The sequence below is a fragment of the Rhinolophus sinicus genome, chromosome 16 (genome assembly GCF_057876585.1).
Source record: "Rhinolophus sinicus isolate RSI-liver-muscle chromosome 16, RSI-T2T, whole genome shotgun sequence".
NCBI classification, from domain to species: domain Eukaryota; kingdom Metazoa; phylum Chordata; class Mammalia; order Chiroptera; family Rhinolophidae; genus Rhinolophus; species Rhinolophus sinicus.
The window spans coordinates 160,821,852-160,831,606 of NC_142516.1; the positions used below are offsets into that span (position 1 = coordinate 160,821,852).

Sequence of the window (9,755 nt, forward strand, 5' to 3'; positions counted from 1 at the left end):
AAAAAATCTGGCCCTACTAATATCCACAAGGGCTGATCTAAATATTCAAATTCACTGTAGCTGTGAAACAACCTGTGTATTCAGTTGGGGGTAGTTATTTAAAGTCATATTTGGCATTATACAAACAGAAAAAAATGGGAAGGGTGAATTATTTTATGTATTTATATGATACCATATTTGCATGGTTTAGAAACAGCCTGGAAGGATATAAGTGCATACCATACACATACTGTTAACTTCCTGAATTTATCCTTGCTATTATGGAAATGAAAAAGAATAAAAATGTGGCTTCTTTGAATAAAAAAGCCAAGTTATAATACAAAGAGAAAATTATATGATATATTGTTCAATAGAGAAGAGTTCCTGTGCCCCCACTCTTTCCCTTTATCATATTCCCCTATGTGTTGTTCCCTCTGCCTAAACCATCCTTTCATAATTCTGTAATTAGCAACCTGTGCCCATCCATATTATCTCTTACCTGGTGTCCAGCAACAGTAAGACCTTTCATTCATCCCCAGCCTATCCCAACCTGGCTTTACTCCACACTGCCAATAAAACCCTTTTCCTCAAACCAATAAACTCATGGACAAGCATATGTAATCTGATACTGCCATCCCCTATTTTGGCAAACGACACATGAAAAATAACCAATAATTTTATATTAGCTTATTTTCCTTTCTGGATTTAAGTTTCAATGTCTCAGCTCATTATAAAAGGCCTTGAGTAATCTGACACCAGGCTCACTCTCCAGCCTGTTCTGTCTGCCACATCATCTCTTACTTGCTTTATTAGTCACAGTTCTCCAGAGAAATAAAATCAACAGGATGCGTATATATACACACATGCACAGATTTCTGTCTATCTGTGTATCTACCATGTTTCCCTAAAAATAAGACAATGCGAACAATCAGCTCTAATGTGTGTTTTGGAGCAAAAATTAATATAAGAACAGGTATTATATTACATTATATTATATTATATATTATATATTATATATTATATATTATATTATATTATATTATATTATATTATATTATATTATATTATATTATATTAATTATATTATATTATATTATATTATATTATATTATATTATATTATATTTATTATATTATATTATATTATATTATATTATATTATATTATACCTGGTCTTATAGTAAAATAAAACCAGGTCTTATATTAATTTTTGCTCCAAAAGACGCATTAGAGCTGATTGTCTGGCAAGGTCTTATTTTCGGGGAAATATAGTATCTATCCATCCATCCACACAGTGGACACTTGAATAACACAGGTTTGAACTGCATGGGTTCATTTATACTGATTTATTTGAATAAATATAGTAAATGTATTTTCTCTTCTTGTGATTATTTTATTATAAGACTATAGTATATAATACATATACTGTAAAAATACATGTTAATGGTTTATATTATCATTAAGTCAGTCACTAGTAGGCTATTAGTTGTTATGATTTTGGGGAGTCAAAAGTTATATGCAGATTTTTGACTGTGTGAGGCTGTTGGCACCTGTAACTCTGTGTTGTTCCAGGGTCAACTCTCTCTCTCTCTCCCCATATATATATATAAATATATAAATATATAAATATATAAATATATAAATATATAAATATATAAATATATAAATATATAAATATATATCCCCACGTGTGTGTTTCTGTGTGTGTGTGTGTGTGTGTGTGTGTGTGTGATGTGATTATGGCTGACAGCTGATGTGTTTTACCACTCTGAATCTGAATATCATATAACCACAAGAGTTGATGATATTACTCCATTCTGAAAGCTGGCAGGCTTAAACACAATTAAAAGCTTCAGTAGGAATTCAAAGGCCAGACTCAAGCAATGTGCCAGCTCAAGCAATCAACTAAAAGAAGTTCCCTCTTATTCAGCCTCTTTGTTCTATTCATGTCTTCAACTGATTGGATGAGGCCCACCCCCATTAGGGAGAGCAATCTGCTTCACTCAACCTACTGATTTAAATGTTAATTTTATCCAGAAACATCCTCACAGACACCAGGAATAATGTTTGCCCAAATGTCTGGGCAGCCTGTGGTCCAGTCAAGTTGACATATAAAATTCACCATCATACCTGCCCTCAGCCTATTGATGAGCCAGGAGAACATGTCCTCACTTCCTGTATTTGCAACATTGTTTCATCCTTTGCTGTGGCTTTGTACAAGCTTCTCCCTTTGAATGAAATAACTTCTCTTTTTGTTCTCTGACTGGTATCATCCTATTTATTCTGAAAATCCATTTCACAGTCACATCATAGGGAAGATGCCCTGAATTGACCTAGGTAAAATTAATTTCCTGATCCTCTGTCTCCCAGTAAAAAACAACAACATTTTTTATTTCTATTCAGGCTACTTGAAATATCATGACTATCTGCCAAGGCTACTTCTCTGTCTTTCTAATTTGGCTGTTAACTAATTATTACAGGGCAGTGGCTCTAAAGTAAGGATGTTATCCCCTTGCCTCCCATCAGAAGATATATGTTAATATCTGCAGACATTTTTGGTGTCATAGTTGGAGGAGGAAATGGTAATGCAATCTGATGTGTAGAGAGCATGGTGTGGCTAACCAAACGATGGTGCACAAGACAGCCCTGTACAACAAAGAATGCTTAGCTGAGGTCTCCTTATCACTGTTTATATTTGGGTAGGTAATTGTTGTAGGGAGCTCTCCTCTGCGGTGTGGGGTGATTAGCAGCATCTCCATCTCCACCCACCAGTTGCAATAACCAGGTGCCAGTCATGAAAACCAAAACCTTCTCCAGACATTGCCAATCTCTAAGCTGCAAATATTGTCTATTAATGTTAAGAAAAAAAAATTCTTTGAAAAAGCTGAACTTGTGAATACAGAGATTAAAATGGTGATTACCAGGAGCTGGGGATGGGGAAAATGGGGAGATATTGGTCAATGGATACTAACTTCCGGTTGTAAGTTCAGGGGATAATGTACAATATTGTGAGTACAGATAATAATACTGCACTATATACTTGAAAATTGCTAAGTCAGTTGGTAGTAAATGTTTTCAGCACAAAAAGAAATGGAAATTATGGGACATGATGGAGGGGTTAGCTAACACTATGGTGGTAATGATATTGCAACATACAAGTGTATCAAATCAACACATTGTACACTTTACAGTTATACAATGTTATATGTCAATGATATCTTAATAAAGTTGGGGGGAAAAACACACACACACAAAAAACTAAAAAAAAAAAAAAAAAAAAAAAACTATTGTGAGTATTATCACCTGACTAGTCTAGATGGGGAAAAGCTTAAGAAAAGGAACTCTGAAGTCACAGAGACCTGGGCTTGAATCTTGTCTGCATTTAATGCAAGGAATAATGAAACATATTTAACCTCCCCAAATTCTACATTTTGATCTGTGACCTGATGGTCTAATAATAAATACTAAATGACTCACAAGGTAGTCAACGGAATTAAATGAATTAATGTGTAGTGTCTGGTAAATGGTAAGTGCTCAACAATTATAGCCATTGTGATTGGCTAAGATAATGCCACCATAAAGGCAGATTAATTTATCTTATAAATACCCTTAGTTACATCATTTCCTAACACCTATGAAACTTAAAATTTGCACCAAATATCTTATCACACAATGCTGTCTGGATTATATTTAAATGATTCATGTGTCATTTTTGTCTCATAGAATACAGGGGTTACATTTTTGCTCTCTCCTACAATGTAGGCTGGGATAAATATTTGTAGAATTGAAATTAACAAGGAAAAATATCACCACTTATAAAATCGAATGTGGCTGCTATCCCTCCAAATAATTCTTTTTGGCCTGCCTTGACCTATTACTGTTATGAGTAATTTTCTTTTTATTGATATTAAGTGCATACAGAGGTTGCACATAAAATATCAATTTATAGTGCCATGGTGTCCTGCTACAATACTGTGATGTAATGCACTAAACAATGAAATTAGGGACCTAGATGTCTGCAGGAGGTCCAAAGGTTATGGAAAAATGATTCAAATTGTACAGAACACAATCACAGGATTAAGGAAAGCAATTGTCACTTGCACTGTGTGGTTATAACAAGAGTCAGAATGTGCCAGATACACAGTTTATGCCAGATGCAGCTGTTGTCATTTGAATCTTTTGTACAACATCCATTTTCTCTCCCAACTGTGTGGGATTTATAAGTGCTGTGAGTTGATCAGAATCATTTTTGTGTAGAGAATGCTTGTATAATAGCTCTTAAACTTAAACCGTGCATAAGAAAACATAATCCAGAAATAATTCTCCACATACTGGGTAAACTAGCACAGATGTTTATGTTGGATTTAGTTGGATATAACTTTAAAGTGTTGATTAGGTCAGGCCATGGGCATCACCAACTAGAGCTTGACATGTGTCACTCACTAAAATGCCACCTTTAGGATAGTGCAGTCTTCATCTGTATATTAGCAAATCAATCTCTGCCTAACAGATGTGTATTTTCTCCATACATTAGATTTGTTACACACTTTTTATTGGAAGATTTTAGGTAGAGAATATGATTGAAGAACATACGAATACATAATATACATAGATTTCAGGAGCAAAGGTCGTAAAATAACCATAATTTCATGGGTATATTTTTAACTCTCATGTTTGTAGATATATATAACAAGCATCATCTTTATTATATTTGTTATACAAGACTAAGACATTACTTTAAATGTCCAAACTAAAATGATGACTCCCATAAATCAGCAACTCATCTATTTCACTGTAGTTTCATTCCATGCCCAGGCAAACAGAGTGAGAGAATATTACAAGTATTAATTTGTCGTTTGATTAACCTTCATAGACCTTTTGTCCAACTAAAGACAACTCCAAATCTGTTCAGATTAAGTTTCATGCATATGCCATGAAATAATCAAATCTATCAACAGTCTAAAAACACAGAAAAGGTGAATAAAACTGCCAGCAGTTCATGTTGAGTGGGGTCAGAGGGTGGGCAGAGAGAGTATCTAGCATGGCACTTGGAGAGAGGGGCTGGGCATTGTCCTGGCAGCACTGAGGACAGGGCCATGCTGAGCATAGGGCATGGTGGGTACTGCATGGAGAGCTGAGCCTGCCCACCTGTCCCCACAAAGCAGGCTGAGACCCTGAGACTGCTCATGTGGAGAGCCTGGCCCAGAGGAAGCCAAGATCCAATCTGGATTTCCTGTTACCAAGTCCAAATCTTCCCAGTGCCATCCATATACTTTGAGAAGACTCAGCCCTGGGGCACAGCCATTGCAGTCACAGTGCCCTAGTGACAGAACAGGGTCTGCGTGCCAATCATGTTGCCCGTCCTTCAGCCCCTGAGGGACTGCAGTGGGATGCACGGTAGGCTTTGGTCTGGTAAGACATAGAGATGACCAATAGGGCATACACAGTGCCCACATGGCTTATCACGGGTCACACCTGCTTCTGGGACTCCATGTCCCACATGTTGTGAGTTTCTCCTAGGTGCCGCAGACAACCTAGCGACTCATCACATAGATAGAGTAGATGCTGCTACCAGATGTCTGCCAGATGTGGATTTCATTGAGTGTCTAGATGTTCCAGATCTTGATTTGTAGGAGTTGCTGTACAGGTAGCTCTGGGTGGTCTCTGGGGTCCATACCCCATGGTTGAAGTCTGTGAGCTCCATATTCTACTTCAGCTTGGTTCCTAAGATGTCCCAACCTTGATGGCCTTCAGAGAATTACCAAAGCTCATGCTGAGCAAGGAAACTAGTGTTCACACTAGGCTGTTGTGCGCCTGGATTGTATTCACCTTCTACAGATTCTGGATGTCCCATTGGCTGATGGTCCAGTCTGCTCCGCTGTTGTAGAGCTTGTGCCCCTGTTTGCAGAGTGCCAGCATGAAGCTTTCATGGGCCTCCAGGACTTTTGGCACATATAGGTGATACATGTGTCCACACTTTGATGGTCTTTCCAGAGGAGCCTCTGAAGAGTAAGTCACCAGTGGAGTAGAAGCAGAGACACCAGACAGGGCCCTGGTGGCCCAGGGAGGTTCCTTTGCACTTGAAAATCTGCTGAGGCTCATAGGATCCTAAGATGCCCGTGTTCAGCCATGTGTTGGTGTGCAATAGCTTGTCGTTCAACATGGACCCATGCCGCCAAAACCCCATGAGGTCCTCACTGAGCTTGCCTGGGTTTTCTTCCAGGGCATCAATCTTCAGCTGAAGCCCTTCTTCAGCTGGTCAGGTTTCTCATAGAGCTTGCCTAGCATGGAGCTCAGAAATGCAATGTCCTGCTCCTTCAGTTCCACCACCACATGCATTTCATGGAAGAAATAGTCCATCTACTGCAGGAGCTGCCTCGAGATGTGTCTCATATGTGTCCTGGTTCCCAATAAACATGCACCCATACTGGAAGTGGGGACACTTAATGTGCACGCATACCTGACGTGGGCCTGCAGGTTTGTCTTGAGGAAGGGCAGAAAGCTGAAGCGTTCAGGGCACCATGCAGACCTGTCCTCATGCTCCTTCCAGGTGCTAAGCTTGATGGTGATGGAGCACCTATCCAGGGGTCCACAGTAAAAAAATGGGCTTCCTTCCCCAGCCATCCAGTAGCCTTGCCTTCAGTGGATGAAGAGCTCCCCAGTCTGCTTAGCCTCGGTGATGTTGTTCACCACTACCATTTATGTGCTTTGCCCACCAGACACTTCTCTGACTTTAAGTCATGTCTTGGACAGAATGTGTGCTCACACGTTGTGATCCCAGGATCCTTGAATACACTGAAGCAGAGCTTCACCAAGGGCAGCTGGGGAAACACCAGCAGTTCCAGCTCCTCTTCCTCCTTGGACTGCAAGAATATGGAGCACAGGGTTACGCTGGACTCAGAGTTCAGGGTGTGGACCAAGATGGCCAAGTCTGAGTTTGGGGTGCTGATGGGAGCACACTGGCTTCCTTGTTTTGTGGAGAGTAGACAAGCGTGCTGTTGGTATGTGCTGGTCCCATTGGCTTTCATGATGGCGCTGGCAGCTGAAAAGGTCATTCGCAGCCTTTCTCTGTTTTGGTCCTGGTGGCAAAGTTTGGAATGTGAAGGTTGCCAGGCCCCCCTCAGAGAAATGGTTGCCTGAACTCATGCTCTAAGAGGCATCTAGGGTCCTCAGGCAGTGTCCTTGGCCCAGGCCACCCAGGGGCTGCAACACCATCCCTGTTTCTTTGTTCCCCCTCTGCTCCTTGCCAGGAAAGGGCTTACATTTGCTTCTAAAGACACTAGATTCTTCTAACAGGTTGTCTTCTATCATGTTCTTTTATACTGTTAGACTGCTGGTTTCCTTTGTTAATTACCTGTTACAGATAGTCCAAAAAAACTGTCTCTTGATTCCTGGTGAAAGAATTGCTCAATGTATGAACACGAATTAATTGTTTCTTCTCTGTTCCAATAGACTTAGGACTAAGTGCCCTGAGATTCATAGAACAACTTGAATAATACAGTCAAATATCTATAATGAAAAGCTGTAAGTTCATTGTATCCAGGTACCCTTTCTCTTGGCTGAGATAGCATATGAGAGTGAGGGTATTCGTAGGGGAGCACACAGAAGACTATCTTGGGGATAGCAATGGTTTAACAAACAATATTTGTTTTCTGGTGCATAAGAGCTACCGTGCAATTTGAAACCTAACAGAAAACAAAAAGTGTACCTTTTCAATTCAATTATTTTTCTAAGTTACTCAAATGAATTAATTGGTGAAGATCACTGTCCCACTGTACATTGGTCCAACAAAGCATATATATTTCAAGCACTATTCTATTAAAAATTACTTGCAACATTCAAAATAGATTTTAATCTACAAAATGTAAAAACACATTATCTAGCATGTATCCCATCATATATGCTTTTCGGTACATATGCTAAGCTTGAAGCACCTGTATGTAATTTTGAAGCTTTTTTCTTTACCATGAATGATACCAGCAGAGAGAGTTTGCTTTCTGTAAGTTCCCATTCCAAGGGTCAGAGAAACTCATGGCTTCAGCAGGGAATATATATATATTCCATTCTGATTCATTACATCCAGGAGAGTTAGGGTCATGTAATCTAATCACAGTCAGTGTATGTCTGTCCTTGTGGATGGCAGCCCTTTAGACATAGACAATAGTTTAGTGGTTATCAGAGTGTAGGGGTGAGGGACATCGGGGGGTGGTAAATGAGGGTGAACGGGATCAAATATAAGGTGATGGAAGGAGAACTGGCTCTGGGTGGTGAACACACAATGTGATATATAGATGATTTATTACAGAATTGTACACTTAAAACCTATATTACTTCAGTAACCATTGTCACCCCAATAAACCTTAATTTAAAAAATAAATACCAATAATAAAAAAGAAAAAAAAGAAAAATAAAAAAAAGAGACAGTGAAGGGGAAACATTGGCAACTGTCTAGACAAGCCAAACATATGCAATATAACTAAATATGTACTTTTCATTAAAGAACATTAGTGTGTTTTATCTTCATTATCAGAACATTGGAATATATTTGATTGGTAAATGTAAAGATACTTTATGATCAAAGAGGTTATACAGTATGGAATCTGACAGCTCTGTTGAGAAGCTTGAACCTCGGTTATGTTGATGATCAATGGTAGTGACTGATGTTACTAGTGGGACCTGAGTTCAGAGGTGAGGAGGTTGGTGATGCCATAGAATGAAAAATGGAGGTGATGTCTTGTTTTGTATGAATGCTTCCAATAAGAGCAATTTCAAGAAGAGGGAATGTTTTGCTCATATTCATAATTGTTGTGCTTTTGAGTAAAAAAAAAAATTTTCAACATTGCCCTGTCACATATGCATTCAAATAAAGTATTCCTCCCTAGAAAATGATAAAATTTCAAAGCTACTGTTATTACATTTCAGACAGATTTTTTATTTACAAATATCCAATTAATCAAGGAAGTACAAAACAAGGAAATGCAATTTACTACCACTATTCTTTTTAATGATTTGAATTTCTTATTCATAAGTTTCTTTGACAATTTTATAATAGTTCCATAATAATGATTGTTCATACATTTTATTAAGGGTCTTGTAACTTATTTTTCCTTTTTATTTTACTTTCTTTGAATGAAAATTTAGAAAATATATTACTCAATCAAAAAACAAAACAAAACAATAAAACACAGAAATCACAGGTTCTTAACATCACATTTCAGTAAGTGATAGTCAGGTTTTCTCAACAAGGTTTTTCCCATTTGTTTTAGAACCTCTCTTTGGGAATCATAAATTATTTGATAATAGTGACAAGTAAAGATGTATAAATAGCTAATGATGTGGCCATTTTAGCATTCATTTTTAGAACTATATTGCCATACCTTAGCACTAGAAAATGATTTACCAGGAATCAAGATAAAGAAATGATTAATAAATGTTGCCTTGCATTTTCAAGCTTCAAGTCTAGTAAACATAAATAAATCTATCTATCTATCTGTCTATCTATCTATCTATCTATCTATCTATCTATCTATCTATCTATCTATCTATATTGATATGCTTTGTTTTATGTAATCTCTATATTCTTGAAGAAATTTTATATAATCATTAAAAACTGAAAATCATTGTAAACTATTGTGGTTTTGAACAGCATCAAACTGAATGCTAAGAATTATTGAATGAATGTGAACAATTCAATTTTGAAAAACAGATTTTTAATGTACTATTGTTAAATTGGAGTGCTAGTCCTGAGTAATTCCATTTTGACTAATTATGAAAGTC

General features: G+C 37.6%; 1 pseudogene; it reads right to left on the reverse strand.

Annotated features, from left to right (window-relative positions):
* Positions 1 to 5,214: 5,214 nt before the first annotated feature.
* Positions 5,215 to 7,033, reverse strand: LOC109453081 (E3 ubiquitin-protein ligase TRAF7 pseudogene; annotated as a pseudogene).
* Positions 7,034 to 9,755: the final 2,722 nt, after the last annotated feature.